Source organism: Rhinopithecus bieti, unplaced genomic scaffold (assembly GCF_001698545.2).
Source record: "Rhinopithecus bieti isolate Rb0 unplaced genomic scaffold, ASM169854v2 scaffold_30846, whole genome shotgun sequence".
Lineage (NCBI taxonomy): Eukaryota > Metazoa > Chordata > Mammalia > Primates > Cercopithecidae > Rhinopithecus > Rhinopithecus bieti.
In genome coordinates, this window is record NW_016814438.1 from 3,515,387 (window position 1) to 3,542,515 (window position 27,129).

A 27,129-nucleotide genomic window follows, 5' to 3' on the forward strand; every position below is an offset into this window, starting at 1 on the left:
CCCCTCCTCCGGCCGCTCCTCCCTCCCTCCCTCCCTGAGCGCTCCGCCCCGCCCCCTTCCCGGCTCCTGCTTTCCTCCCACCCGGATCTAGGCGCGCAGGGGCCAGGCGGGGACTGAGCCCAGTGGCCCCAGCCGCGCCGTCCTGCCCCCTCCTCCCCCAGGTGAGAAGTGCGCCCTGTTCCGTCTGCCCCCTTTCCTTCCCGTCTCCTTTCAGCTGTAACCTAGGCCCGTGGCCACCTCCCCGTCAGGCAGAGGAACGTACACAAAGAACACGGGATTTGGATTTACACCGATTGTGGCTTTCAGTCCCGGCTGTGTGACCTTGAGCAAATTGCTCAGCCTCTCGGCGTCAGTCTCCTCCTCTCTAAAGTCAGTTGGGAGGATTAGAGAGAAAGCGTAGAAGGCTTAGCGCGGTGCCTGGTACTGCGCGAGCCCACAGCTATTTTCACTCCCGACTAGCGGCGATCCGGGCCCGGCCTCTCCCCGCCCCCAGACTCGCCCGACCTGCGCCGGGAGCCGCCCACCTCCAGCCGCCAGAGGGGAGGCGCCCCGGAGCTGCGAAGCTGCAGACCAGCCGATGGTCTCGCGCTCCGATTTCCTCACCGTATGAAATGAAATTCCACAGGGGGATTCGAAAGGAAATGAGACCGGGACTCTCCGTGCTTCTCGGCCCGCCGCCCTTCCTGTCTCGGGGACACGGTTTCTAAATAAGGTTGGGAGGGTGAGAGGGCGGGAGGGGAGAAGCTTGACCTATGACTGGGGACGAGGAAGGCGCACAACCACCGTGACTCCTCTTTCCCGGCCTCCCGGGCACCCCCTCCCCACCAGCCTGCACCCCTTTTTTTCTTACTATTCTTCTGCTTCGGTTCCTAGGGATCTGGGGATCATGCGACCCAGGTTTGAACACAACTTTCCTGTCTCATTACCAGCCCCCCGCGGCTTTGTGCTGGTCCACCCTCTCTCTGCTTTCCAGTCGGCCAGTAAAACTCCCAGCAGGTGGATTCCTCAACCGTTCACTTGTTGCTTGACTGTGTTCAAGCTATGGTGCCTCTCTGAGCCTCAAAGTGGCCAGCTGTAAAGTGGGGAAATTCATATCCACCTCACACAGTTGTTCTAAGAGTTCAGTGAGATAATGCCTGGAAATCATTTAGCAGTGTCTGACACATAATGAATGCTGAAGAACTTGATGATTGGTGTGTGTGTGTGTGTTTCCAAAACACTAGGGGAGATCAATTCTGGGACAGCCTCCTGCTTTCCAGCCTGGTGCTAAAGACAGCTCTAACAGCCGCAGACTGAGGATCTGGGTAAAAGACTTTTCACCCTCTTCCTGAGATCTTTTTGTCCAACACTTGCCACTGTTTTCCTGGAACTGTTTCATGCATGTTTTTATCCTCCCATTTCAACCAATTCTGTGGCATATGGCAGAGGCTAGGTGCAAGTTGGAAGAATGCCTGTGTCACTCATATGACACTCATATTCTGTTTTGTATTTTTAGTCTTCTTATATTGGCAACGAGACTTGACTGAGGGCAAAAATGGAATCAACTTTTTTTTGGTATTTGGCTTTGTGCCTAGAACTGTGTTGGACACGGAGAAGCTGCATTGTCTCCAGTCATCATCATAAACTCCCAATGAAGGAGGTTCCGTTAGCCCCTTATAGAGATTAGGAAACTGAGGCTAGAACCAAAGTAATAGAAAATGACAAGACCAACCAAACCAGGGCACAGAAGAAGCTCTTCAAAGATGGAAGGCAGGGCTATTTTCCCAGAAGAAAATTCCCAGCTGGAAATCAATATACTCAGCAATAGGATTGAATCTCTGTGTGCCTGTGCATGAAACCCTTGGCCTACAGAGATGAATAAACGATCAAATGAACAGATCAAATGATCTATTAATCATTTGGGTTACAGAGATGAATACATAATCAGATGAATAGATCAAATGAATAGATAATCCTCATTCTTTAGGACCTCACAGGAGGAGATAAAGGATTAACAAACAACAATAACTTAGTGTGCTAGTGCACAGATAGAGAATAATGGGTGAACTGAAGGTAGAAGTGGCTGAGTCTGGAGGGCTACTCAAAGGGGGTTGACCTGCAAGATTTGTAGCTACTCAACAAAGTGAAGTTAGTATGCAGTTGGCCCTTCTCATTGGGAAGAGAGGTAGTGGTGGGGTGTGCTTTGTGCTGAACATATACTTACATGGTTTGTTAAACAGTGAGGTCACGGAGGAGGACCTGCCCCTCATACAGGGTCTGGCACACAAGGAACATCATTTGTGCTGGGTGAAAGAATACTGTTTTCAAATCAATAACAAACCACTCATATAGAACTCTTACTTTCAGACACTGTGTTACATGCCTAACATTCTTTATTTCTCACAGCTTGCAAAAACTGATGCTCTGAGAGGCCAAGCAGTTTGCCCAAGATTACACAGTAAGTCGTGGAGAAGAACTCATGCGTGTCTGCCTGGCCCTAAATTCTGTGTGCGTGGTACTGCTCTTGCAGAGGAAACTGCTTCACACCCAGCCTAATCCATAAAGATGACCCTTTTGTGATCTGGACCTCTTATTCCTAGACCTGGCATCCTGCCTCAGCTTGCTTGAAGCAACTGTCTCCTTTGAGAACACATAAAGAAGCCCCTTCCCTATCAGAAGCCTTTTCTGTCAACAGCTTTTCTTTCTAGTGGTGGAACTCATCACCAGTATTTTCCGAAAAAGAAAGCTAGGGGAATCACATTTCAGTCTGAATGTGGAAAGACAACAAAGACCATAACTTAGAGCTAAATCTGAATGGCCCATAGCCCCTCAGCCTCCCTCTGCTGGAGTGGTTTACACAGTCCACAATCTGCCCCTGGTGACAGGCATGGCATGTTTGTCTTTGTTACGGAAAACACTTCCCGAGGGAGTCCCGGGCAGAGGGATATCCACCCTGTGACATGCACAGCATTTCTGAGAGGAAAATATACTGACACCTGAATAAAGTGCAGGCCATGGGCACCTGCTAACTCTGGCTTGAGTGCCTGGGCAGTTTCCTTGGTCCAGCCTCTGAGCAGTAAAGATTCAACTGCTTTGGAGCTGCAGCAAACATGACTTCAACAGGCTCTTGGGCAGTTGGAGGGCTCTCCATTTGTATCTAATAGGAGGCTGGGTTCTTATTAACTCCGGTGATGTGTTAATTTTTCAACCTGACATTTTCTGCTCTAATAGATTCTTGTAATGGTTACTAAATTAAAGGCTGCATTGGAAGACTAACATTTAGGTTAAAATGCATCACCTAAGGGGGTGGAAGCCATAAACATCCTTTCCCTCCTACGGGAAAATCTCTCATTTGCAGCTCTTTGCTAACCCAATTAAGTGCTGAAGTAGTTACCCTAGAGCCTGCTTTTTATTTCCTATGAAACAATCCAACTAATCCATATTCAGTAGCTTCCAAGAAAAGTCTTACTCCAACCACTCATGAAGAAACCAGCTTCTTTGAATCTAGATAGAACATTTAGAACTCACAAAGAGCTGTCTTGATGGAAAATGCAAGAAAGTGGTTCATTATTATCCTGCCTGGTTTTTGAGGGAAATAATTCACTGGGACTAAAACCCCATAAGTATTGGGAATTTACTGTGGAACAACAGAAGCAAAGGAAGATGCCATGACACATTCCATGTGTTTATAAATAGGGTGTTACATCTCCCCCTGCACCCAAACTAGTTATAAAACAAAAATGCGCCTACTGAGGAAGGTGGAAGGGAACACTGATCTTACTTCGAGCTGAGGAATCAAAGTTCCCAAGAGATTAACACCTATTAAGTGGCAGAGCCAAACTCCCTTAGTCCATTGCACCACTAGCTAGCAGAGAAGAATTGTCACCACAGAGCTCTTGCATTTCAAGGAATAGAAGCTCAAAATTTTTCCTCCTACCCATAAATTTAGTAAGCATTAAATGGTACATCAGACATCCTTATTTATTGGTGGTGATAACACAAAGATGAACAACTAAAAACCTCCATGGAAGGCAAAAAATAATGCAAACACACTGTTAACATCCATAGCCTCATTTCATTTCAGTGAAATTGATCAGTCAAGCTATTAACAAATGTTTAGTGATGGGTTATTGTGGACATGTCACTGAGCTGGGTACTAGAGAGTATGCGGACCTGTCGAAGGTGGTTTCTGCCTTCAAGGAGCTTACAGTCACATTGGGGGAGATTAAGACATGAGACCAAGGGTGAAACAAGTTTTTTATGGTTAAGTGCCTTCTGTTGAGCTCTCTTATTTCCTGTTTCCCCTTGTTGTTGTACCTAAGGTTCTGTATTATACAGTTATTGGGTTGTTTTGTTTTTGTCTCTTTCACTCTCCTCTGAAGTCAGAGGCTGTGTCTTTTCCCTACTGTGCTCCTAAACAACATAGAACAGTATTACCTGAGCCATAGAAGGCAGTCCGTAGTTATTTGTTTAATACATAAATGAATGGTTCTGGCTATAAGTGATCTGATTATTCAGAAAAAGAGAGCCTGCATTATGAGCTGGGTATAGGCAACCATCAAAATACTACCTAAGTGGTTCCAGAATGATGGTTAAGTCAAGATTATAAACTGCTCCTCCAAGTCAGGCATGGTGCACGCTTTCAGGTTTCTTTTCAAGTCAGATGTTTTGCCAATTATTTATCTTCCTTTTTATTTGACTGTGTCTATTCTTAAATCTTTTACAGTCAACAAATCTCTTTCTTTTTTTCTTTGAGATAGGGTCTCACTCTTTTGCCCAGGCTGGAGTGTAGTGGTGTGATCGTGGCTCACAACCTCTGCTTTCAGGGCTCAAGTGATCCTCCAGCCTCAGCCTCCTGGGTAGCTGGGACCGCAGGTGCAAACCAACATGCTGTGCTAATTTTAATATTTTTTTGTAGAGACAGGTTTTGCCGTATTACCCAGGCTGGTCTTAAACCCTTGAGCTCAAAGTGATCCACCCACCTTGGCTTCCCAAGTGCTGGGATTACAGGCGTAAACCACTGCGTCTGGCCTAAAAAAAAAATCCTTGACAAAAATTGTTTTTCAATTCAGAAGCAAATGTGTTTCTCTATTTCATGAATCAGCCTAAGACTTTTTTTTTTTTTTTTTTTGTCTGTGAGACGGAGTCTCACTCTGTTGCCCAGACTGGAGGGCAGTAGCACAATCTCGGCTCACTGCAACCTCCACCTCCCAGGTTCACGCCATTCTTCTGCCTCAGCCTCCCAAGTAGCTAGGGCTACAGGCGCCCGCCACCACACCCGGCTAATTTGTTATATTTTTAGTAGAGATGAGGTTTCACCGTGTTAGCCAGGATGGAACCTAAGACATTTTTTAAATCACTGTTTACTACTATAGCTAGTCAACCACTCATCTCATTATTGTCAGCTGAAGCCATTAGGAATCATATATGTCATGAAACAGTTGGTAAAAGCCGGGGTCTCAAGCCAAGGCATTTTAAGTCAAGGAATTACCTGTAATTGATAAGTTTGTAGAAAAATTAGAGTGTAAGCTTAGCTTTGAAGGATGGGTAATTTTCCAAGAAGCCTTGGGAAGCATGGAAAGGAAGGCACTTTTAACAATATTCTCATAGACACCACTCATTAATTAATGGAGATGAGAAATGAATATGAATGAAAATGATGCTAAATAATGACCAAAGGGTGAACTACCTACCACATATTGTGTATAAGTATGAACTAGACGAGATAAAGTCCCAGATGGTTTTAAACATGGCCTCAAATTCTTTGACGCTTCTCCTGTTGAAGGACGGAATTTATGTTCTCTCCCCTTGAATCAGGGAGGGTTTGTAACTTCTTCAACCAACACAGTATGCTGTAAGTGCTACTACATGACTTCCAAAGCTACATCATGAAAGGTCATGCAATTTCTATGTTGTTTGCTGGAAAACTCACTTTGGAGCTCTGAGCAAACTTGTAAATAGTTCAGCTACTCTAAGACTGCCATGAAGGAGAGGCTACATGCAGGTTCTTCATTAGTCCCAGATGAGCCTTTCCTTCAGCCATCCCAAGCCGGGTGCCCAAAATGTGAGGAAAGAAGCCATCTTGAAAGTGGATTCTCTGGCCCCTGCTATTCCTAATCTCTACTGTTGGTGTCATCCCAACATCCTTGCTGTGCCTTTTGCAAATTCCTAACACATAAAATCCGTGATGATCATTGTTTTATTCCTATAGGTTTAGGTTGGTTTGTTGGTTAGCAACAAATAACCAGGACAGAATTAAATAGCAAGATGTCATAGGAGAGTGTGACTCAGCTAGGAAAAGAATGATTATTACCTAAAGATGAATAAAGGGACTTTATAGTCTCTCTTGGGGAGAGGGATAGCATATTTTCAGTTGAATGAGGGACAATTGTGTATTGTGAAGGGAAAGCCTTATTTTGCTATTGTCTTTATTTGGAAGTTAAGTGTGGTTAAAAGAAGTATATATGCATCCCAGGCTGACAGGGAGTAGACTCTACTAGTTTCGTATTATGTTAATCTACCTAAGGTGAAATGAACTTTCCCAGGATCTCCTTCCTACATGGTTCTAGATTAGGGTAAGCTACAAGAAAAATTAACACAAGATTGGGGAGGTAGATGTGAAGCAGCATTTTTATGCTCTGAAAGTCAGTGCTGGGTACCAGGCACCATGGTGGCTCATGCACACTGTTACTGATCTGCTGGCTCACCTGCTGGCATGGGGTAGCACCTGGGCCTGCAGTTCCTCCAACTCCTGATGATCTCCTTTATTTTCTCTGAGTCCTGGGCTAGGTGCTTGAGTAGTTCTGTTGCTGAGGACTCTAGCTTCTGCAGGTCACCTGCATTATCAAGCTTAGAGGTGGTTAAAGACAGACATGGGATCTAGTTTGTCCCTGTGGGTTCCACTTTGCCCCTGATTTCCCAAACTTCACACCTAGCTTTCCTTTTTGTAAAGGAGTAGTGGTGCAATAAACATACATGTGCAGGTATCTTTATGGTAGAATGATTTATAATCCTTTGGGTATATACCCAGTAATGGGATGGCTGGGTCAAATGGTATTTCTAGTTCTAGATCCTTGAGGAATCGCCACACTGTCTTACACAATGGTTAACTAATTTACACTCCCACCAACAGTATAAAAGTGTTCCTATTTCTCCACATTGTCTCCAGCATCTGTTGTTTCCTGACTTTTTAATGCTCCCCATTCCAACTGGTGTGACATGGTATCTAATTGTGGTTTTGATTTGCGTTTCTCTGATGACGAGCATTTTTTCGTATGTCTGTTGACTGCATAAATGTCTTCTTTTGAGAAGTGTCTGTTCATATCCTTTGTCCACTTTTTGATGGGGTTGTTTTTTCTTGTAAATTTGTTTAAGCTCTTTGTAGATTCTGGATATTAGTCCTTTGTCAGATGGACAGAGTGTGAAAATTTTCTCCCATTCTGTAGGTTGCCTGTTCACTCTGATTATAGTGCAGAAGCTCTTTAGTTAATTAGATCCCATTTGTGTATTTTGGCTTTTGTTGCCATTGCTTTTGTGTTTTAGTCATGAAATCTTTGCCTGTGCCTATGTCCTGAATGGTATTGCCTAAGTTTTCTCCTGGGGATGTTATGGTTTTAGGTCTTACATTTAAGTCTTTAATCCATCTTGAGTTAATTTTTGTATATGGTGTAAGGAAGGGATCCAGTTTCAGCTTTCTACATATGGCTAGCCAGTTTTCCCAGCACCATTTATTAAATAGGGAATGCTTTCCCCATTGCTTGTTTTTGTCAGGTTTGTCAAAGACCAGATGGTTGTAGATGTGTGGTGTCATTTCTGAGGCCTCTGTTCTGTTCCATTGGTCTATATATCTGTGTTGGTACCAGTACCATGCTGTGTTGGTTACTATAGCCTTGTAGTATAGTTTGAAGTCAGAGAGCATCATACCTCAGCTTTGTTCTTTTTGCTTAGGATTGTCTTGGCTATGTGGGCTCTTTTTTGGTTCCACATGAACTTTAAAGTAGTTTTTTTCCAATTCTGTGAAGAAAGTCATTGGTAGCTCAATGGGGATGGCATTGAATCTACAAATTACCTTGGGCAGTATGGCCGTTTTCATGATATTGATTCTTCCTATCTGTGAGCATAGAATGTTCTTCCATTTGTTTGTGTCCTCTTTTATTTCGTTGAGCAGTGGTTAGTAGTTATTTTTGAAGAGGTCCTTCACATCCCTTGTAAGTTGGATTCCTATGTATTTTATTCTCTTTGTAGTAATTGTGAATGGGAGTTCACTCATGATTTGTTTGTCTGTTCTTAGTGTATAGGAATGCTTGTGATTTTTGCACATTGATTTTGTATCCTGAGACTTTGCTGAAGTTGCTTATGAACTTAAGGAGATTTTGGGCTGAGACAATGGGGTTTTCTAAATATACAATCATGTCATCTGCAAACAGAGTCAATTTGACTTCCTCTTTTCCTAATTGAATATCCTGTATTTCTTTCTCTTGCCTGATTGCCCTGGCCAGAAGTTACAATACTATGTTGAATAGGAGTGGTGAGAGAGAGCATCCTTGTCTTGTGCTGGTTTTCAAAGGGAATGCTTCTAGTTTTTGCCCATTCAGTATGATATTGGCTGTGGGTTTGCCATAAATAGCTCTCATTATTTTGAGATACATTCCATCAACACCTAGTTTATTGAGAGTTTTTAGCATGAAAGGCTGTTGGATTTTGTCGAAGGCCTTTTCTGCATCTATTGAGATAACTATGTGGTTTTTGTCTTTGGTTCTGTTTATGTGATGGATTACATTTATTGATTTGCATATGTTGAACCAGCCTTGCATCCCAGGGATGAAGCTGACTTGATTGCAGTGGATAAGCTTTTTGATGCTGCTGGATTCAGTTCACCAGTATTTTATTGAGGGTTTTCACAATGATGTTCATCAAGGATATCGGTCTAAAATTTTCTCTTTTTGTTGTTTCTCTATCAGGCTTTGGTATCAGGATAATGCCGGCCACATAAAATGAGTTAGGGAGGATTCCCTCTTTTTCTATTGATTGGAATAGTTTCAGAAGGAATGATACCAGCTCCTCTTTGTACCTCTGGTAGAATTCGGGTGTGAATCCATCTCTTCCTGGACTTTTTTTGGTTGGTAGGCTATTAATTATTGCCTCAATTACAGAACCTGTTACTGGTCTATTCAGATATTCAGATTCTTCCTGGTTTCGTCTTGGGAGGGTGTATGTGTCCAAGAATTTATCCATTTCTTCTAGATTTTCTAGTTTATTTGCCTAAAGGTGTTGATAGTATTCTCTAATGGTAGTTTGTATTTCTGTGGGATCGGTGGTGATACCCCCTTTATCATTTTGTATTGTGTCTATTTGATTCTGCTCTTTTCTTCTTTATTAGTCTAGCTAGTGGTCTATCTATTTAGTTGATCTTTTCATAAAACCACCTCCTGGATTCATTGATTTTTTGAAGGATTTTTTTATGTCTCTATCTCCTTCAGTTCTGCTCTGATCTTAGTTATTTTTCGTCCTCTCCTAGTTTTTGAATTTGTTTGTTCTTACTTCTCCTGTTCTTTAAATTGTGATGTTAGGGTGTCAATTTTAGATATTTCCTGCTTTTGCTTGTGAAAATTTAGTGCTATAAATTTCCCTCTACACACTGCTTTAAATGTGTCCCAGAGATTCTGGTACGTTGTGTCTTTGTTATCATTGGTTTCAAAGAACAACTTTATTTATGCCTTCCTTTTGTTATGTACCCAGTAGTCATTCAGGGGCAGGTTGTTCAGTTTCCATGTAGTTGTGCGATTTTGAGTGAGTTGCTTAATCCTGAGTTCTAATTTGATTGCACTGTGGTCTGAGAGACAGTTTCTTGTGATTTCTGTTCTTTTACATTTGCTGAGGAGTGTTTTACTTCCAATTATATGGTCAATTTTAGAATCAGTGCGATGTGGTGCTGAGAAGAATGTATATTCTGTTGATTTGGGATGGAGAGTTCTGTAGATGTCTATTAGGTCCACTTGGTCCAGAGCTGAGTTCCAATCCTGGATATCCTTGTTAATTTTCTGAATTGTTGATGTGTCTAATATTGACAGTGGACTGTTAAAGTCTCCTATTATTATTGTGTGGGAGTCTAAGTCTCTTTGTAGGTCTCTAAGAACTTGCTTTATGAATCTGGTTGCTCCTATATTGGGTCTGTATATATTTAGGATAGTTAGCTCTTCTTCTTGAATTGATCCCTTTATCGTTATGTAATGGCCTTCTTTGTCTCTTTGATCTTTGTTGGTTTAAAGTCTGTTGGTTTAAAGTTGGTTTATCAGAGACTGGGATTGCAAACCTGCATTTTTTTGTTTTCCATTTGCTTGGTAGATCTTCCTCCATCCATTTATTTTGAGCCTATATATGTCTTTGCCCGTGGATGAGTTCCCTGAATACAACACATCGATGGGTCTTGACTTTTTATCCAATTTGCCAGTCTGTGTCTTGTAATTGGGGCATTTAGCCCATTTACATTTAAGGTTAATATTGTTATGTGTGAATTTGATCCTGTCATTATGATGCTAGCTGGTTATTTCACCCATTAATTGATGCAGTTTCTTTATAGTGTCAATGATCTTTACAATTTGGCATCTTTTTGCAGTGCCTGGTACTGGTTGTTGCTTTCCATGTTGAGTGCTTCCTTCAGGATCTCTTGTGAGGCAGGCTTGGTGGTGACACAATCTCTCAGCATTTGCTTGTCTGTAAAGGGTTTTATTTCTTCTTCACTTATGAAGCTTAGTTTGACTGGATATGAAATTCTGGGTTGAAAATTCTTTCCTNCCTTTTTTCAAGATTTTAGCTTACTTACAATGGGTTAGAACATGGTCCTTTAGCTCAGAGAAATTTGTTATTACTGACCTTCTGAAGCCTACTTCTGTCAACTTGTCAAACTCATTCTCCATCCAGTTTTGTTCCCTTGCTGGCAAGGAGTTGTGTTCCCTTGGAGGAGAAGAGGCGTTCTGGTGTTTGGAATTGTCAGCCTTTCTGGTCTGTTTTCTCCCCATCTTTATAGTTTTATCTACCTTTGGTCTTTGATGTTGGTGACCTATGGATGGGGTTTTGGTGTGGATGTCCTTTTTGTTGATGTTGATGCTATTCCTTTCTGTTTGTTAGTTTTCCTTCTAACAGGCCCCTCAGCTGCAGGTCTGTTGGAGTTTGCTGGAGGTCCACTCCAGACCCTGTTTGCAGGGGTATCACCAGAGGAGGCTGCAGAACAGCAAATATTTCTGCCTGTTCCTTCCTCTGGGAGCTTCATCCCAAAGGGGCACTCACCTGTATGACGTGTCTGTCAGCCCCTATTGGGAGATATCTCCCTGTCAGGCTACACATGGGTCAGGGACCCACTTGAGGAGGCAGTCTTTCCATTATTGGAGCTGGAAAGCTGTGCTTGGAGAACCACTGCTCTCTTCAGCGCTGTCAGGCAGGGACGTTTAGGTCCTAGAAGCTATCTGCTGCCATGCTGCCATTTGTTCAGATATGCCCTGCCCCCAGAGGTAGAATCTAGAGAGGCAGTAGGCTTTGATGAGCTGCAGTGGGCTCTGCCCAGTTTGAGCTTCCCTGCCGCTTTGTTTACACTGTGAGCATAGAACCACCTACTCAAGCCTCATCAACGGTGGACCTCCCCCCACCAAACTCCAGCATCCCAGGTTGATCTCAGACAGCTGCGCTAGCAGTGAGCAAGACTCGTGAGCGTGGGACCCACCAAGCCAGGCACAGGAGGTAATCTCCTGGTCTGCCAGTTGCAAAGACCATGGGAAAAGCATAGTGTTTGGGTAGGAGCATACCGTTCCTCCAGGTACAGTCACTGACAGTTTCCCTTGGCTACAACAGGGAAATCCCGCGATCCCTTGCACTTCCTGGGTAAGGGGACGTCCCACCCTACTTCAGCTCACCCTCCATGGGCCGCACCCACTGTCCAACCAGTCCCAATGCGATGACCCAGGTATCTCAGTTGGAAATGCAGAAATCACCCGTCTTCTGTGTGGATCTTGCTGGGAGCTGTAGACAGGAGCTATTCCTATTCCGCCATCTTGGAAGCAACCCCCCCTCAGTGAATATTTCTTAAATGAATAAATCGATACAGTACCTACTGTTAATCTCCCCATTTTGCAGATGAGGAAACAGAGTATCTGATAGATTGGGAAACTTGCCTGAGGTCCCACAATAAATGGCTTAGTTGATATTCCAACACAAGTCTGTCGGACTCTACAGCCTGTGCTTTTAATCATTATGCATGCTACCTTAGACAGCTTCATTGCCTCCCTAGTTTTCTCTGTAAATTTTATTAGGGTATATTAGCATTGCAAGGAAATTTGATAATCAGCTAGTTCCTTGCCTAGTCATTATAGTAAGTTTAATCAGTTAACAACTATTGATTGAGTGTTTATAGTATGCATTGCTAAGGTAACTGAAATTCCTCCCCAAAACAGGGTAGACATTAAGGATCACTCATTTATCACATCCTGAAAATTTCCAGATGCCTATATTTTTATCTGATTTTCCTTTAGTAGCCCTTCAGGAGTTCAAGACCAGCCTGGCCAACATGGCAAAACCCTGTCTCTACTAAAAAATACAAAAATTAGCTGGGTGTGGTTGCACACACCAGTAATTCTAGCTACTTGGTAGATTGAGGCAGGAGAATCGCTTGAATCTGGGAAGTGGAGATTACAGTGAGCCAAGATCACACCACTGCACTCCATTGTGGGCAACAGAGTGAGACTCTGTCTCAAAAAAAAAAGAAAACAATTTTCACACCAATGTAAAGAAAAAATAGCAGCTGATAGTATCCATTAGACTATCAGAGACCTGGAAGGAATGTTCCAGATCATCTGCTACTGAACACCGCTTAACAGATAAAGCAGTTGAGACCCAGTGAATGGAAATAACTTATCTAATCCAGGGTTAAAACTAGAGGTCCCTTACCCTGTTCCCAGGACCCTTCCCACCATATCTAACTCTGTCTTTCCTCCACCTACCTTCTCCAGAAACTAGGATTTCTGTGGAAACCAGGTTTTGGGGTAAATAGCAGCAAACCCGTCAATCAGACCTGAGACTTCAGACTGCATACACCAGGAGCTAGGCCATAGGTTGCTCTGTATATTCAAGCCCTTTCCTGTTCTCTATATTACTGCCGCACGTTGTCATTTGCTGACTAAGAATGAATAAACATTCCCTGCCTGCCTGTCCTTCAGAGTGGCCAATCACTCCTCTCCCTCTGCCATGCCATTTCTCCTTCCTCCTTTTCAAAACATTTGTGTTGAATGACTTTCTCATTTCTGCCCCTGTGATGCTATTTAAGCCTTCCTTGAGGGACAAGCTAATGAGGTCTGAATTATACCATCCACATGAGACCAAACTAGTAGAGGCTGTGTGGCTCATAGAATGTCAGAAGTAGAAGATTAAAACTTAGAGACCAAAAGGTCCACCTCATCGCCCCATCTTGAAGATAAATGAAGACAGCAAGAGAAAGGGAAATATTAATTGGCTGTCCAGGTTGATATTGCTAGCTAGATGCAGAGCATGGCTAGAACCCAGGCCTTCTGACTTCCCAGTTCAGTACTTACTATTAATACATTACACTGAAGCCTTAGCACTTAGAACACAAGGGATATAATGAGCCCCCAGGAAAGGATGTTGACCAATTGATAATAATTTCCAGCAAGGAAATGAAGCAATTATGTTTTCCTTCTTAGAGGAATTCCCCACCATAGTAACCTTCTCCAGGAAAACAAAAGCAAAACAAAATTTCTTTATCATCCAAGGGGCTTCGTGAAAAATAAAGAGATAACTATATGAAGAACTATAACTATATGAACTATATAACTTACCACTGGGCTTGGAAAATACTGTTAGATTTCTTTTCCCTCCAGCTTTGTTGAGGTGTTTTGACAAATAAAATTATATATATTTATGATATACAACATGATGTTTTGATGCATTTATATGCCATGAAATGATTACCACAATAAACCTAATGTACATTTCCATCACACCTCACATAGTTACCTTTTGTGTAGGTCTGTGGTGAGAACATTGAAGATCAAATCTCTTAGCAAATTTCAAGTATACAATACATTATTAACTATAATCATCACGCTATACATTAGATCTCCAAAACTTATTCATTCTGCATAACTGAAAATTTGTACCCTTTGACCAGCATCCTCCCATTTCCCCAATCCCTCAGTCCCTGGCAACCACCACTCTACTCTCTGTTTCTATGAATTTGAGTTTTTTGGATGTTACGTATAGAGATTATGCAGTATTTGTCCTTCTGTGTCTGGCTTATTTCACTTAGCATAATGTCCTCCAGATTCATACATGTTGTCACAAATGATAGAATTTTCTTTTTTTATAAGACTGAATAATATTCCTGTGTGTGTGCGTGTGTATGTGTGTGTGTATGTGAAGTTTTCTTTATCCTTTCATCTGTCACTGATGGTAGTTTGATTCCACACGTTGGCTACTGTGAATAGTGCTGCAGTGAAGAAAGGGGTAGAGATATCAGAGATCCCGATTCCTTTTCGTTTGGATATGTACCCAGATATGGGCTTGTTGTAGCATATTATAGTTCTGTTTTTAATTTTTTGAGGATATACTGATTTCCTTTCTTTGGTTATTATTTTGCACAATAGCTCTACCAGTTTACATTCCCACCAACAGTGGACAAGGGTTTTCTCCACATCCTTCCCAACACTGGCTATATTTTGTCTTTTTGATGATAGCTGTTCTAACAGATGTGAGGTAATATCTCATTGTGGTTTTGATTTGCATTTGTCTGATGATTAGTGATGTTGAGCACCTTTTCATATACCTGTTGGCCATTTGTATGTCTTTTGAGAAATGTCCGTTTAGGTCTGTTGCCCATTTAAAAATTTCTGTTGTTTTCTTGCCATTGAGTTGTTTGAGTTTCTTGTGTATTTTGGATAGTAACCCCTTATCAGATATATCGTTTACAAATATTTTTTATCCCATTATACAACTTACCTTTTCATTTTGTTGATTGTTTCCTTCGCTGTGCAGAAACTTTTTCGTTTGATGCCATCCCATTAGTTTATTTTTGCTTTTGTTGCCTGTACTTTTAGAGTAATTTTTAAAAAAATTCAGCTGGGCGCAATGGCTCATGCCTGTAATCCCAGCACCTTGGGAAAGGATCACCTGAGGTCAGGAGAACAAAACCAGCCTGGTCAATAGGGCGAAACCCCGTCTCTATTAAAAATACTAGCCGGGTGTGGTGGCAGGCACCTATAATCCCAGCTACTCAGGAGGCTGAGGCAGGAGAATCACTTGAACGCAGGAGGTGGAAGTTGCAGTGAGCCAAGATGGCGCCATTGCACTCCAGCCTGGGCAACAGAGCGAGAAAATAAAAAATTCACTGCCAAGATAAATGTCAAGAAGATTTTCTCTATATCTTTTGTTCTAGTAGTTCAAGCCTTACATTTAACTCTTTTACTTTTTTTTTGCACAGATGGGGTGGGGAGGGAGGGTCTCATGATGTTGCCTAGGCTGGTCTTGAACTCCAGGATTCAAACAATCCTCCTGCCTGGCCTCCTAAAGTACTGAGATTACAGGCATGAGCCACCATGCCCAACCACATTTAAGTCTGCAATTCATTTTGAGTTCATTTTTGTATGTAGTTTAAGATAAGGTCTAATTTCATTTTCTGCATGTGGATATCCAGTTTTCCCAGCACCATTTATTAAAGAGATATGCTACTTTAAAAAAATCTTTACAGAAATTAGCCAGATGTGGGTGGTGGGCATCTGTGGCCCCAGCTCCTCAGGGGGCTGAGATAGGAGAATTGCCAGAACCCAAGAGGCAGAGGTTGCAGTGAGCCGAGATCGTGCCACTGCACTCCAGCCTAGGTGACAGAGCAAGATTCTGTCAAAAAACAACAACAACAACAAACTTCATTGTCATTGATGTTTGAGAATTTGATTATAATGTCTTGGTGAGGCCAGGTGCGGTGGCTCATGCCTGTAATCCCAGCACTTTGGGAGGCTGAAGCGGGTGGATCACAAGGTCAGGAGTTTGAGACCAGGCTGGCCAAGATTATGAAACCCCATCTCTACTAAAAATATAAAAATTAGCCAGGCGCAGTGGCAGGGGCTGGCCAAGATTATGAAACCCCATCTCTACTAAAAATATAAAAATTAGCCAGGCGCAGTGGCAGGTGCCTGTAATCCCAGCTACTCGGGAGACCGAGGCAGGAGAATCGCTTGAGCTAGGAGGCGGAGGTTGCAGTGAGCTGAGATCGCGCCATTGCACTCTAGTCTGAGCAACAGAGGAAGATTTCATCTCAAAAATAAATAAATAAATAAATAAATAAATAAATAATAATAATAAAATGTCTTGGTGAAGATCCGTTTTGTGGTTTTGGGGACTTCATGTGTATGAATGTTCACTTCCAACTCCAGACTGGTGCTGGGCGGGGGTGTTCTGTTATTTCTTTCTTTAGATAAGCTTTTTGCTCCTTTCTCTTTCATTCCTCCTTCTGAATATCCTATAATGTGAGTGTTGGTTCGCTTGATGTTGTCCCATAAATCCCATAGGCTTTCTTCACTATCTTATTATTTTGTTGTTGTTGTTGTTTTGCTTTGTAATTTCAAATGACTTGTCTTTGAGATCAGTGATTCTTTCTTTTGATTGACTGAGTCTGCTGTTGAAGATCTCAATGGAATTTTTCAGTTTAGTCATTGTATTCTTCAATTCCAGAATTTTTAAAAATGATTTCTATTTGTTGAACTTCTCATTTTGTTCGTGTATTGTTTCTGCGATTTTTGTTTGTTCATTTAGTTGTTTATCTGTGTTCTCTTGTCACTCATTGAATTTATTTAAGACAATTATTTATAATTGTTTGTTAGGCAGTTCATATATACCTATTTATAGGGTTGATTACTTGTGCTTTATTTTGTTCCTTTGGTGGTGATCCTGGTGGTCTTGTGTCGGTTTCTGTGCATTTGAAGAAGTAGTACTTTTTCTCACCTTTGCAAACTTGCTTCAACAGGGAAAGACCTTCACTAGTTAACCTATCCAGAGATACTGGGTGGGCTAACTGGTGGGATTTGTGGATGGGCTTGCTGTTGGAGTCCTCAAGTAGCTGACCTGGTTGCTGGGTCTGTGAGTGGATGGTCCTGGTGTCTGTGTCCACAGTGGCCAGCCTGGTGCCTAGGTCTGCAGGGTGGCCTGAAGGTCGACTTGGGTAAACCTGTAGCTCAGGTCTTCATGAATGGGCCTGGTATCTGGGTCTGCAGGGGCAGACCTGAATCTTGAGTCTGCTAGAGTCTGGGCTGTGGAAGATGGCTTGGAGTGTGGGTTTGTGGTTATCAGCCTTGTACCTGAGGCTGCAGGATCCAGCCTAGCACTAGGGTGGGCCTCTGTTAGCTTTATTTCACATGTTTCTTGTGGCATGGAGTTCAAACTTGTCTGTGTTATAGTAGTACTTAAGTTAAATAATTTTCTACTCTCACTCTAAAGTTAAGTCATCTTACAACTTTTAGTCAAGGTGATGCTGTGATGAAGCTCTAGGGACATAATTTGTCTTATCTTCTTGGTGAATAGCACACCCAAGAATTACACATTGTGTCATTCTTTATCCTATGGTGGGGCAGCAAATAATAGCTAAAGTGCTTTACATGTACTAAGTTAATGTGATACTCTAAAAGGTAAGAACTATTGTTGTGTCTATTTATCAGAAAAGAAAATTTGTAGGGATCAAAGCATTGGCCCAAAGTTACAATGTAGGGCCAAATCAGATCTATCAATAGCTACAGCTGGCAAATGAGAGCCAGAGAGATGTTGTTAGCAGTTCTAACTTAACATTGTATTAGTTTTGTGGTGTGGGTCAACTCAATGTTTATGAGCCTCAGTGTTCATATCTCTAAAACGGAGATAACAAAAATTTGTGAGTGGCTGGTATAAGAATGGTATGTGACATAATTCTAGCCAATGAGATTGAAATAGATATGGGGGTGGTGAATTTAGAGGGTTCACCTTTTGGGACATTTTCCCTAACTTCTAGAAAGGGTGTGGCAGAATAGACCAACCTCCTCCTTTTACTCCAGCTTTTGGATGTTGTGTGAAGAAGTGATGGCTGAAACTGTTGCTGCTATCTTGCTACCAGAAGAGGTATAGGCCAAATAATGAAGATGACTATGATTGTTAATTTTATGTCAACTTGACTGGGACAAAGAGTACTCAGATATCTGGTTGAACATTATTTTGGGTGTTTCTGTGAGGGTGTATTTGGATGAGTTTAACATTTAAATCAATAGATTGAGTAAGGCAGATTGCCTTCCCTAATTACCCAATCAGTTAAAGGCATGAATAGAACAAAAAGGCTGACCCTCCCCAGAATAAGAGAATTCCTCCTCCCTGACTGCCTTCAATCTGAGACATCAGTTTTTTTTTCCTGCCTTTGGACTGGAACTTAAACATCTGTTCTTCTTGGGTCTCATGCCTGCTGGCCTGCAGACTGGAACTACACTATTGGCTCTCCTAGTTCTTAGGCCTTCAGACTCAGACTATAACTATGACATCAGTTCTCCTGAGTTTTCAGCTTTCTAGCTTACCCTGCAGAGGTTGGGACTAAGTAGAGTCCATAATATTGTGAGCCCTTTCCTCATAATAAACACACACACATACACTATTTGTTCTGTTTCTCCGGAGAACCCTAACACAATGAGAGAACAGAAAAATGGAAAGAACATGGTTCTTGCAGAGGTGGTTGAGTTACTGAATTAATCAACCTAATAAACTCTATGTTTAGACACATGGTTAAATGAAATACTTTTTTATTCTTATTTTAGCTACTTTTAGTTGGTCTCTTATTTCTTGCATCTGAAGGCATCACAATAGACCCAGAAATCAAACTAGTAGGACTGTTGTGAAAATTTAATGGTGGTCAATAAATATTAGTTCTCTTCCCAGCATCTAAATTATAGCTCAAGCCACACTTCTTCATAATAAGAACCCCTTAAGTGATATAGTCTTCTGTTTGTCATAGAGAGATTCCATAGACATTTTTCTACTAGACTGTTTCTTAAAAGTAGAAACCATGTTAAGTTTGTCTCTATTTCTAGCACAGGTGTTGAATGTTTCTTAGACTACATCTTTTAATGGATTTGATCCTCAATAACATTGATGCTCACTTGGAAGTAATTACCTAGGAGCTGGGCAAAGTTATCTTGACACAACTGTAGATGTATACCTCATAGTAGAGTTGTTGTTATAGGACAGTCAATTTGGTTCTTTGATTGGCAAACCTTATGTTGATAAGGATGTGCTTACATGTTAACTGCTATTATGCTATTATCTAAGGCCTATGCTATGTTAAAGGCACCATTTTAACTTAATAACCAGGTGCCCTATAATTGAACCATCATGTGGAAATTCCATGACTGTTAGGATTGCCACCAAGGACAGACTTAGGATGCTTGGAAGGGCTTGGGTTACCTCCGGGCTGTGGGAAAAGCAATAGAAAATGCTAAATATGATTCTGAAAGGTAAACTAGAGTTTCTAGGATAGTTAGGCATGATGTAGCTGCTTCTGCCTGCTGGAAGGTATGTCCTTCTATATACTATGGGCCAGAAATAGGAAAGAGAGGGGCGAAAAGGATCCCTGTAAGAGATGGGTTTGTATATATATAAGGGGAGGAAAGGTAGAGTGGAGGGAGGTTATCAAGAGAAAGGAAGCCTATGACTGTTGAGTCATTTGGCTTCTCCCCAGAAGAGCCTTTCCAAGGAACTTTCAAGTCTTCACTAAGACACCCATGTAGACTTTGTGAATGAAGGGAATCCTTAACCAAGGAGCATTTTTTTTCTGCTCAGCAAGCCTGTGAAAATACGATTATTTCAGACAGTTGTTTCCTAATTTAACTTCTAGAGATTCTAGAATCTAGAAGGTCAGGTGCATGGTACAGGAAATTGCATTTTCCTTCAAATATCCCAGGTGGATGGTGTCAGTAATTTTTCAGACTTTACTTTGGGTATTACTAATACCCATACAGGAACATCTGAGCTAGGCAACTTATTTTGAGAAGGCCCCTGCCAGCTAATTGCCATGACCTAAAATATCTTTGTTAGGGTCTGCCTGAGAGACTAGAGAATGTAGGTGGAAATTGAGTCTAGAGGTCATGATGCTTAGATGTTTTCTTTAGGAGTTTCTCATGGTCTCCTCTGCTCACAACAGGAAGCTGTACCCTAAGTAAAGGGTTGCTTTAGCCCATTTTCTGTGAGAATTAGTAAAGCCATTCCCTCTAGGTAGATACCACCCTGTGGGGTTCACAGCTTGGTAAGGGAAGTAAGGCTAGATTTTAGCCCACTTGCCCAAATCAGGGTATTTTTGTGCACTGTACAATCTGTACAACTGTACATGATGTCCTTATGAAACCCTTCTGCTGGTTTTCACTGAGGAAGGAGCATTTGAGGATTAATAAGATAAACAAAATGAGCTCTTTGGGGTACCCAATAAAGCCCTAAAAAGCATCATTATTTTCATTCCTGAGTTCAAAATAAATTAGATAAGTAAGTCAAAATATTACCTTTATTAGTGAGAGAGGCTAGATTGGTCAGTGAATGCTATAGGTCTAGTGATAGCTGCCCTTTATTCACTAACTCATATATATACCAGGTACTGAATTTATATTATTTCTAAACCTCCTCCCCAAGTTTTGGAGTTAAATATTATGATCCCCATTGTGTAGATGGGGAAACTGAGTCAGTAAGTTGGAGAAGCAGGATTCAACCCCAGACCTGACTAGACCCAAAGCTCCCAGCTTCTTATTTGGCACTGCTGCTTCTGGGGAACCAGCTGGAACTCCTACAACCAAGACCCAATTAAATCAACCAATAATTCTTATGAGATTTCCAAAGTTGTCTCCAGGCAGAGTTTTTCTCTTTCCCCAAGGTTCTCCTCTGGCACAAGCCAGAAGGCCTGGCTCCTCCAGCAGATGCAGAAATGTGCAAAGCCTTGGGTCTTCCAATTCCAGGTTATTTTTCATTGCCCCTGGGAGCACTAGGTCTAATGCCAGCATGGATATACTATTTTGAAACTAAATGCATTTCTCAGAAAACTCAGGGAGAATGCCATTCAAGGATATATTTTATATCATCACCCCACAGTGCAGTATCACTGCTACTTTCCTTCAGCCTGGGCCTTGCTGTCTATGGGGAAGAATTGCTTTATTTAGTATTTACCTCCCAAGCATGTTGGGAAAACCACAATAAAACCCAAAGGGGTAGGCTACTTTCATCATTGCACATAGCTTTCATCATTACAAAGATACATTTTTTCATGGGATAGTTCTTGTCTTAGGTGACATTCCTTAGAAACCAACCCTGAGGTGAGGATTTGTGCTCAAGTGATTTATTGAGTGTTTTTAAGAAGTGGAGTGAGACATAGATGGGAATTGAACAATGAGAACACTTGGACACAGGGTGGGGAACATCATCACACCGGGGCCTGTTGTGGGGTGGGGGAGGGGGAGGGATTGCATTAGGAGATATACCTAATGTAAATGACGAATTAACGGGTGCAGCACACCAACATGGCACATGTATACATATGTAACAAATCAGCACATTGTGCACATGTATCCTAGAACTTAAAGTATAATAAAAATAATAATAATTCGAAAAAAAAAGAAGGAGTGAGAAACAGAACACGACAGAGAAAGGTGTTAAGCAAGAATTTGGCTTCTACTGATGTCTTGCTTCCACCTGATCTCATGAGGAGCACTGAATCACAAATTGTACCACCGAGTTAAACCCACTTTAAAGTTGAGGGGGTGTGGCTGGCCTTTTGTACTCCCCACGACAATTAGTCATGGGCCACCAGCTGCAGAGGTCAAGTCTATGTGTACATGCGCATGTAGCCTCCTGGCCAAGATGGCTCCCATTAGCTCAAGGTCTCTTCCTCATGGCCAAGGGCAATTCTCCAGAGAAAGTGGAAGCTGTGAATTGTATTAGCTAACTCTCCCAGCAGCTGGAGATAACTGCCTGGGTACACTGGCTGGTAAAGGGGATCTGGACAGGGCACCAACAGCACTTCTGAATCATACGACACGAGAGTCATTTGAATCTGAGTATTGGTTAATTAATCTCAAGAGTTCCCAGAGACTATGCCTCATTATATATTCCTTTCTATGCATTTAATGGGTGAGTAAGCCAAAGTGAAAATCACATAGCAACATAGTCCTATGGTTCTAAGTTGCTGTAAGTAAAGATAATATTCAAGTAACTTCACTCTATTTCAACATTCAGCCAGCCTGCTGAAATGCATAACTTTGAATGTTACAGCATATGTTCCATTTTATATGCATTTTCATGGCCAACAATACTGCATATAGTTTAGTTTTACAGTATGACCAATAGGTGGCACCAGAAACACCCACACTTATTCCAGCTGCATAGTATGTATATATGTGCTAAAATTTCAGTCCCTCTCTACTTAGTTTTTTCATGTTGAAAAGGACCTCATAATGTTAAATCTAAACCCAAACTTGGTAACTTACAATTTCCCATTTGCTATTTGACCTCTTTCTTGTAGGGTTATGTGAGCATGAAAAAAATAGGGTGATAGGGGCAGTCGATTCAGAAAGAAAACATCTATTCATTAGCAAAAGGAAGGAAAAAAGACTGGAGCCCTGTATCCTTTTCCTTCAAGGTCTCTTGAGTGCATAAATGCTGAAGATTATTAGGAAATATTTGAATAACAGGATAAAAAAGTCAAGGATACAGCCTCCAAAACATGAACTTTATTCCCTACTGAAAACAGACTTGGATTGCAACCAAGTTGTTCAAGGATTGCCCTGGCCAATATCTGACCACAGGGTTCCACTCCGGGAAAGGTTTTTGAGTCCAGCAGTCGCCATTTTCAAGTTTGTTTCTTTTGAAGTTTGTACTTTATTGTTGGTGAAGGGAAGTAAAGGGAGGAGGGGGTGCTACATCTTCCAATTTTTTTCCCAGCAATCCAGCATTGTGCTCTTTTCCTACATCAGACTATTCCAAGGAGCAGAATGACTTAGAGGAAAAAGTACTCAACTGGAAATTAGGCTACAATACACTTAACGTTTACCAAGTATTTTTGACCCTCCAACCATATTAAAAATGGGTATACTGAATTTCAGAAAGGTCCCTTAGCTAGAAAGGACCTTAATCCAGTTCATCTGACCCCCAAGGCCAACGCTAAATCTATATATGATATGGGCTCACTATACAAGTTGGACAACTCATTTCACCTCACTGGCCTTTAGTTTCATCTACAACATAAGGGGCTGAACTGCATGGCCCCAACACATCTTCCAGCAAGACATCTCCAGATTCTGAATAGTACGTGTGGACTGTAGTGTCTTGTGTACTGATTGGGACTAGAGGTGTGGTTTGGCACATAGTCAGTAGGAAGGGAGGGTAAAACTCACTTTGATAGTGTTCCAGAGTGGAAGGTGACGGGGCTATTATACAATGTGTTCAACAGTCTGGTTCTTGCATTTTGGGGGGAAAAATCAATGCCAGGTTTTGATTAGCCTTTCCTATGCCTGTCATCAGCTTCTTATGCAGTAAACATCATGCCTCTGTGAGCTTTCCTTTCCAAATGAAATGATCCTAAAGTTTGGAATTTCTCTTTACATGGCATGCTCTTCTGCCATGCATACCACAAATTATTTTCACTGCCCTTCTCTGAACTGTTGCTATTTTTGCTCTGCCTTTTTGATAGCAGGACTGATTAAAGAGTGATTTTATTCTTTTAAATATTAACTACAAAGATAGAGGCAACAGGACTCTTCAAGGATACACATGGATTTCTTGCTCATAAACCTTCGTAATGTGAACAGAAAAGTCAAGAAAGGGGAAGAAAAGAAACAAACTTTAATTGAGTGTCTACAATAATATATCAAACTTTCTTCTAGGTCCATTTGATATGTTATCTCCCTTCATTCTCTCAGATGGGAGGCAGTGCTGTGTAGTGGTTACATGCCTAGGCACTTGAGTCAGATAGACCTGGCTTCTCATTGAGGCCTGAGTGGACTTACCATGTGACTCTGGGCAATCTATGTAACTTTTCTAAGCTTTGGTTTCCTCAGTGAGGCAACATCCATGAAGTACTTAGTATTAGCCCAGAGTAAGTGCTCAATGAATGTTAACTATCTTTTTGACCACCCTAAAAAAGTACATCTTATCTACGTCACACTAGATTTTTAAAAACCTAAGGTTCTAAGAAGCTAAGTAAAAAATTTTCAGACCTGTATTGATCTGACACTGATGGATATCTATTGTTTCTCTCTCTCTCTCTTTCTTTTTTTTGAGGTGGAGTTTCGATGTTGTCACCCAGGCTGGAGTGCAATGGCGCCATCTCGGCTCACTGCAACCTCTGCTTCCCAGGTTCAAGCGATTTTCCTGCCTCAGCCTCCTGAGTAGCTGAGATTACAGGTGCCTGCCACAATGCCTGGCTAATTTTTTTTTTGTATTTTCAGTAGAGACGGGGTTTCACCATATTGGCCAGGCTGGTCTTGAACTCCTGACCTCAGGTGATCTCCCCGCCTCGGCCTCCCCAAGTGTTGGGATTACAGGCGTGAGCCATCGCGCCTGGCCAGATATCTGTTGTTTCTTTTCCCCAGCACCACTCTATACCCAGGGAACCCACCATCCTCCCACCCCTATTTCACTTTGTTTTGCTAGAACTGATTCTGTAAGGCTCAAGAGTTAACTCTGGAGCAGACAATATGGTTCAAATCTCAGCTCTGGCCAGGTGTGGTGGCTCACGCCTGTAATCCCAGCACTTTGGGAGGCTGAGGTGGGTGGATCACTTGAGGCCGGGGGTGCAAGACCAGCCTGGCCAACATGGTAAAACCCCATCTCTACTAAAAATACAAAAATTAGCTGGGTGTGATGGTGCATGCCTGTAATCCCAGATACTCGGGAGACTGAGGCATGAGAATCGCTTGAACCCAGGAGGCAGAGATTGCAGTGAGCTAAAATCGCACCACCGCAGTCCAGCCTAGGCGACAGAGCAAGACTCCATCTAAACAAACAAACAAACAAACAAAAAATCTCAGCTCTACCGCTTATTGGCTGTGTAACTTTTGAAAGATTCCTTAACCTTTCTGTGTCTTAGTGTCTTCGTCTATCAAATGAGGATGACAAAAGTCTTTACCACTTGGATTCTTGTAAGGATAAATAAGTTAATGGGAATGAAGTACTTACAGCAGTGCCTCATGCATGGCAAGTTCTTGGTAACTATAAAGCCTTTTTCTTCTTACCCTACCAGTCTCCCAGTTATAGGGCTGGGCACATGACTCAGATCTGGCCATCAGAGGGTCTGTCCTATCTTCTTCTTTACCATGATTGGTCTAGGGCAAGGTCAGGGAAATTTTTCTGTAAAGAGCAGATAGCAAGTATTTTAGGCTTTGTGGGCCATGTGGCCTCTGTCACCACTGTTCAACTTGCTGTGACAGTGGAAAACCAACCATAGACAATACAGAAACAAATGGGTGTGACTGTGTTATAATAAAACTGAAATTTATGGACCTTGACATTGGAATTTCATATGATTTTCAGGTGTTAAAAAATATTACTCTTCTTTTGCTTTTTCCCCAATCATTTAAAAATGACAAAACCGGCCGGGTGCGGCGGCTCAAGCCTGTAATCCCAGCACTTTGGGAGGCCGAGACGGGCGGATCACGAGGTCAGGAGATCGAGACCATCCTGGCTAACACGGTGAAACCCCGTCTCTACTAAAAAAAAAAAAATGACAAAACCATTTTTAGTTCATCTGCTGCCCCAAGACAAGAGTCAGGCTGGATTTGGCCAGTGGGTCATAGTTTGTTGACTCCTGGTGTGGGCATGGGCATGTGACCCACAAAGGGCCAAAGTCCTGCCACAGGATTTAATACGTGGACGCTGGGAGAGAGTATGTCCTTCTTCCTTTTGGATCAAGATTTCCACGGCCATCTTCCTTCCCACAGGGAGAGATCCTGTGTATGGCAGGAGGAATGAAACCAACAGCAAAAAGAATCAGAGCCCAAGCAGAGCCAGCTAAGAAATAAAGACAGAGACACCAAGCCCTGAAAACTTTACCTGAGCCTCAAGATCTAGCCATGCCTATTAGTTCCATGAGTTTTTTCTAATATAGGTTGTAGTCAGGTTTTGGTCACCTACAATGGAGTTTTGATAGATACTTAAGGGCTTGTTTTCCTTACACAACATAATACCACTGTACATAATTATTTTTAAAAATAGAACACTAGCCTGTATTGTGTAGTTACCATGTGCCAGGCAATTTGGTAAGTGCTTTCACATGTGAGCTCTCATTGACTTCTTATAACAACACTCTGAGGTTGGCATTATTATCCTCACTTTACCAAGAACACAGACACATTTGATGCCAGTAGATTGCTTGCTGAGGTACAGTATTTGATGGCAGAATGAAGCAGCTAAAGGGATTGGGGGAGTGGACTGTTCAGGGCCTTTTTCTCACTCGCCTCACTCCCTAAGAAAGAATGATGGCAGAGTATACTGTCAGGGCACACTTAATCCCTTTTCTGGGAAGGAGGACATGTACTGATCAGGAATCCCCACTGTTCCCTCTTCTGGGCAGTGGGGAGTGGTGGTCCTGGAGTTCTTGCCCAGCTGCCCAGCAGAGAGTGGACGAGCAGCTGAGGCACACTGATGAACAGCCTGGGTTAATCCAGGCTGCAGCTTGCAACTCCCTTGCAGGACCCATCCAGGATTTCCTTCAGAAGTATCACATCACAGCAGCTGGCTGGCTTGACTTTGCCAACTGCTTGACCCCTAGCTGCACAGGAAACTTCAGCAGGTAGAACTTGGCCAGCCTCAGGAGCAGACACACCCTGAGCTCCTCAGGATAGAAAAGAAAGGCTTGCACAAACAGGGCTTGCACAATAGAGGATGAGAAAGCAGCCAGGGAAAATAATCCTCCACATCCATTAACCCTCACCTTGACACATCAGCCCTTTGAATTATGGATTGAAGACAAAGAACGACCATATTAATAGCTGCTACTTATTGGACAACTCCTGTATCTCATTCCATTTATTACAATAGCTCTTATTATCAATTATTATGTGCCAGATACTTTACCTAAATAATAATAATTACATTTTATATTATATATATATA

General features: G+C 42.1%; 1 long non-coding RNA gene across 1 annotated transcript in view; it reads left to right on the forward strand.

Moving 5' to 3' along the window:
• The first annotated feature begins 69 nt into the window (after nt 1-69).
• Nucleotides 70-27,129, forward strand: part of LOC108514576 (uncharacterized) — a 63,874-nt gene continuing 36,814 nt past the window's right edge. The window contains exons 1-2 of the long non-coding RNA XR_001881253.1: nt 70-161; nt 2,386-2,437. This is a non-coding gene — a long non-coding RNA (uncharacterized LOC108514576). The remainder of the gene's footprint in view (nt 162-2,385; nt 2,438-27,129) is intronic.